The sequence below is a fragment of the Geotrypetes seraphini genome, chromosome 6 (assembly GCF_902459505.1).
Source record: "Geotrypetes seraphini chromosome 6, aGeoSer1.1, whole genome shotgun sequence".
Classification (NCBI taxonomy): Eukaryota; Metazoa; Chordata; class Amphibia; order Gymnophiona; family Dermophiidae; genus Geotrypetes; species Geotrypetes seraphini.
In genome coordinates this window covers 5,209,423-5,215,518 of record NC_047089.1, presented here as the reverse complement: position 1 = coordinate 5,215,518, position 6,096 = coordinate 5,209,423, and positions in this window count along the sequence as shown.

The window sequence follows — 6,096 nt, the reverse complement described above, 5'->3', positions numbered from 1 at the left end:
AACCTTAAAAGACCTAACAGACACCAAACCCTACATGACCACTAACCATACCCCACCCCCCTCAACCACCCTCTTAGCAGAACACTTCAAGAACAAAATTACAAATGCCAGAGCCACCCTCAATTGTCCCCCATCCCACCTAAACGAACTCACAATTCTTCCCACAGATAAAGAATCAACTGCAGCTGACAGAACATGGTCTCAATTCTCCAACATACAATGGTCTGAATTCAATAAACTCTACAAAAAGTACAGCCACGCATCCTGTGACCTTAACCACTGCCCATCATATCTCCTTACAACCTCCAGCACAAAATTCCATACTCTACTTCTGCAATGGATACAAACCATGCTCACTGACTGCCTTTTCCCAACTGACCTCAGCGAAATCATCATCACCCCAATCCAAAAAGATCCAAAAGGACCAACAGACCAACCATCCAACTACAGACCCATTGCCTCAATACCTCTATATGTCAAACTGACAGAAGGACTAGTAGCCAAACACCTCACCAACTATCTAGATGACCATAATATACTTCACCCCACGCAATCTGGCTTCAGATCCAACTTCAGCACAGAGACATTACTAGGCTCCCTCATTGACACAGCCAGACAACACCTCAGCAAAGGAAAAAAAGAATGCTTCTCATACAACTAGACCTTACCGCAGCATTTGACCTGGTAGACCATAACATCCTATTGCAAATCTTGGATGCAATAGGCATCTCAGATAAAGTATACTCTTGGTATGAAGGCTTCCTAAAATCCAGAACATACAGAGTAAAATCAGATAAAGAAAAATCTGAACCTTGGTCCAACCCTTGCGGCGTACCACAAGGATCCCCACTAGCCCCTACTCTCGGAACATACCTAGATAATCTAGGCATCATCACCTACAGTTATGCAGATGACATTACCATTCTCATACCTTTTGATCAACCAAAGACCGCCATGACAAACATACTACACCGAACACTAGAAACAGTAGCAACCTGGATGAAAGATCACAAACTGAAACTCAACACAGACAAAACTAAATTTATCCTCCTCGAAAACGACAAAGTCCCAACCATAACCAATATAGAAATTAACACAATCAACTATCCCATTCAAACTACCATAAAACTACTAGGAATGACTATAGACCGATACTGCACCATGCAACCACAAATAAATAAAACAATACAGAAATCCTTTGCAGTGATGAGAAACCTAAGACAAGTCAGGAAATTCTTCGAAAAAACACAATTCCAGCTTATAGTACAATCCCTAATCCTAAATCTACTAGATTACTGCAACATCCTCTACCTCCCCTGCCCTGCTACAATGACTAAACAACTACAAACAATCCAAAATACAGCTCTGAGACTCATCTACTCATTGAGGAAACACGACCATATTACAGAAGCATACATCAACTCACATTGGCTACCAATCCAAGAAAGAATTAAAGCCTTAAACGGAGACAGTCCAACCTACCTGAACAACCGCCTCATCCAATCCACCTCAATCAGACACAGAAAAACACATACCCCATTCACACACCCCTCGATCAAAGAAGTACAACGGAAAAAACTATACGACGGCCTCCTGGCCACTCAAGCAGCTAAACTAGATAACCAAATCTCCAATCTACTGATAACGACACCAGGCTACAAGACGTTCAGAAAAGAAATAAAAACTATACTCTTCAAGAAATTCCTGAAACAGCCTTATCTTCAAATTACCATACTTCCCCCCTCCCTCTTCTCGCCACACTGAAACTATATAACGTACTCTTTACCTCTCTAGAAAGGACAAATGTTCTTCCATTGTAACCCTCCGTTTTTTAATCTCTTTTGTAACCCGTCTTGAACCGCAAGATAATGGCAGAATAGAAATCTCTAATGTAATGTAATGTAATGTAACCTTCACCTTCGGCCAACAACTCTCCAAGACCTAGTTCCTCCTGTAACGGTGGCAAGCACCTCTGAAATCAGCATCTCTCTGGTCACTGGGGAGGTCCTTCTCCAGAACTCTTCTGTAGTAGTAGTAGAGGGCCCCCACCTGTGAACACTAGCATTGGAGGAGGACTCTGCTGATCTGGGCTTAAGAGGGTATCAACCTCTAGCTGTGGTATGGATGGGCAGACTAGATAGGAATAAATACTCAAGGATTAGGGCCCGAATATATCCCTTATTCACTCAAAAACAAGCCCCACACGGACAAACGATACACACACCCAGCAACACTACAAGGCCTTACTTACAACCCACAACATTCACACTCCCCAAAGAGAAAGGGAAAAAGGAAAAAGAAAAGAAGTGGAGAAAAAGGCCTCAGTTCAGCTTCATCTGGCCAAAAAAACTCCACTCCTACAAAAGCTGTTTATGTGTAAATGCTGAAAAATAGTCCAAGAAAACAAGGCAACTAAAGTAGCCTGCCAGGTGGTATCAAAAGGCACGTCTAATACAGATGAAAGTCAGTGGGTGAATGTAACAAAAGGCAGTATAGTCCAGCTCATAACATCCACAGTAAAAGCAAGAAAAAATAACTTAGCTGCTAATGGCCTCCAAATCCAGGCCAGGCAGTCCTTACACCCAACAGGGATTGCGAGTAGATCGGAAGATGTCATAATGCCACTTTATAGAACAATGATCAGACCGCACTTAGAATACTGTGTCCAACACTGGTCTCCATACCTAAAAAAGGATATAACTCTGCTGGAGAAAGTGCAGAGGCGATTTGATTGAGACTTTCAAAATATTAAAAGGATTTGATATAATAGACCAGGAAGCAGCATTACTGACATTTTCAGCTGTGACACGGACAAGAGGTCATAGCCTGAAACTGAGTGGCAGCAGGTTCAGGACAAATGTCAGGAAGTTTTCTTTCACAGAGCGCGTGGTGGATGCTTGGAATGCACTCCCAGAGGAGGTTGTGGAGGAGACTACTGTACTGGGATTCAAGCGCAAGTTGGATGCATACCTTCTTGCATATCATATTGAGGGATATGGTAAATCCGGGTCTCCATAAAGGAGTACCTAAATGGGCCGCCGCGTGTGCGGATCGCCGGACTAGATGGACCTCGGTCTGATCCGGTGAAGGCGTTTCTTATGTTCTTATGTTCACATCAAATCGCTGCGTCAGGGGTGTTCATATCATTGCTTCTCATCCAGATATTCCAGACCCACCATACTCCTTAAACATCCTCACCACTTCATCGATCAAAACTGGAGAAACTCCTGTGAAGTGGAAGCTGATTTTCATCTAATGCAATCATAGAAACATAGAAGATGACGGCAGAAAAGGGCTACAGCCCATCAAGTCTGCCCACTCTGCTTACCCACCCCCTGTCTATGCTCTAATGACCCAATTTTCTTATCTTGACCCTCGTAGGGATCCCACATGGGTATCCCATTTATTCTTAAAGTCTGGCACGCTGTCTGCCTCGATCACCTGCACTGGAAGCTTGTTCCAATGATCAACCACTCTCTGTGAAGAAATACTTTCTGGTGTCGCCATTAAATTTTCCGCCCCTGAGTTTGAGCGGGTGCCCTCTTGTGGCCGAGGGTCCCTTGAGAAAGAAAATATCATCTTCCACTTCGACACGTCCCGTGAGGTACTTAAATGTTTCGATCATGTCTCCCCTCTCCCTACGTTCCTCGAGAGTGTAGAGCTGCAATTTGTTCAGTCTCTCTTCGTACAAGAGACCCTTGAGCCCCGAGATCATCCTGGTGGCCATCCGCTGAACCGATTCAACTCTGCGCACATCTTTACTGTAATGTGGCCTCCAGAATTGCACACAGTACTCCAGATGAGGTCTCACCATGGCCCTGTACAACGGCATTAAGACTTCAGGCTTTCGGCTGACGAAACTTCTATTGATACAACCCAATATCTGCCTTGCCTTAGATGAAGCCTTCTCCATTTGATTGGCAGTTTTCATGTCTGCACTGATGATTACTCCTAAATCTCGTTCTGCTGAAGTCCTAGTTAAAGTTTCTCCGTTCAAGAAGTACGTCCTGCATGGATTTCCACTTCCGAGGTGCATGACCTTACATTTCTTAGCATTGAAGCCTAGCTGCCAGGTTGAGGACCAACTTTCCAATGTAAGCAGGTCCTGCGCCATATAATTCTGTAAACTGCATTCACTTACTATATTACATAGTTTGGCGTCATCGGCGAATAGTGTTATTTTACCTTGAAGCCCTTGAGTCAGATCCCCTATGAATATGTTGAAAAGGAGTGGACCCTGGACCGAGTCCTGTGGCACTCCACTGGTCACCTCTGATGATTTCTGAGAGCCCCAGGGAACAGAGAAGGAAGCTGGGTCTTGAAGAGAAGAACAAGGAGGCAAATGAGTGAATGAATGGAGAGGGAATGTTGGGTACCAGGGGAGAAGCGAGAAAAGGAGGGATGGTGGAGGCGAGGGTAAGAATAGGAAAGGAAGGGGCACCTCTGTTCTGTTCACGTAGAAAAGATATGGGTGCACCAAGTGGTCTTGGAAGAGAAAGACAGGGGGAGTAACTGGAGGAGAGACGGAAGAGATAGCAAAAGGGTTTGCTGCTGGGCGCAGTGAAAGGGGAAGAGAGGGAGTGGGGAGGAGGGAGACCATGCTGGAGTCGGCACTTAAAGGAGGAAGGACCAATTGACAGCAGGAAGGTGCTGGAAGTTGAGAAGGGTCCACCCAAAATGGCAGGGCTGGTTGCAGTGGGTGACCAGACTCTTGACTTCACCAAGGTGCTCCATCTCTTAAAAATAAAGTTACAGGGGGCAAGCGTGGAGTCTGAGAGGATTCAGAAAACAGGATGGTAGAAAGAGAGCCCAGCTGCCGAGTTGCATGTGCCCAGGGATGGGGAGATGGTGCTTGCTAAAGGTGACGGGAGGGGGGGGGCCTCCGGTGTTGAAAGTCCAGGAGTCCTCCCTTGTCCTGTGTAGCAACTTCTCCAGCCACCCTCCTTAGGTCTGTGAACGTGTGTTTTAATTTTTTGCCAGCGATTAATTCAGGCTGCCAATGGACGATGGACTGTTCAAGTTGAAACTCTCTGTTTGAAGAACATCATTAAAGGTCCCTTTTACGAAGCCGCAGTAGCGATGATGCTGCCTATTCAACTCCTAGCTTTGTAAAAGTAGGGTTACCATATTTGTGAATGCAAAAAAAGAGGACCCATGGCCCCACCCACACTCCTCCCACAGCCCCGTCCACACTCTACCCATTTTCTTGGTCCCCCTTCCCATCAGTACCCTTTTAGTGCTTCTCTCTCTCTTCCTTCCTCTCCTCCCCCACAGGGTGCTTCTCTATCTCCCTCTATCTTCTTCCAACCTCCTTTCCTGCCGTTTCTCTCTTTTTTACAGAAAAGGTGATAGATGCGTGGAACAGTCTCCGGTAGAGGTGGTGGAAACAGACTGTATCTGAATTCAAGAAAGCCTGTGTTAGGCAGGAGAGAGGAAGAGATCATGTTTACTGCGGCTGGGCAGACTGGATGGGCCATTTGGCCTTTATCTGCCATCATGTCTCTGTGTTTCCCTTCCCATCTAACTCTACCCTACTCCATATCTTAAAGGCTTACCTATTGAAGTGCCGCAGTAATAGTATATTTTATTCTTTATTTAATTTTATACTTTAATCTTAATTATCAGTGTTCTTTTTTGAAATGATGTATTAATAGCATTTTCATTTTATGTCACTCTGATCTTAATCATTTGTGAACCGAATCGAGCTCCTTCGGAAGATGACCCGGTATATAAACTGAAGATTAGATTAGATGATCTTTCTCCTGCATTCTCTGCTTATCATAATGCTTCTCTAGCCATCCCTCCCTACCTCCATGCTATTTCTTCAGCCCTTCCTCCCTCCCTCCCTGCTTTTTCTTCAGCCCCTCTCCATCCCTCCCTCCATAATATTTCTTCAGCCCCTCTCTCCCTCCCTTTGTGCTGTTTCTCCAGTCTCCCTCCCTCCCTGCTTTTTCTTCAGCCCCTCTCCCTCCCTCCATCCATGCTATTTATTCAGCCCCTCTCTCCCTCCCTCCCTCTATGCTGTTTCTCCAGCCCCCTCCCTTTTCTGACCTCCGATGCTGCTTCCCTCACGATCTCTCTCCTGACTCCCTCTTC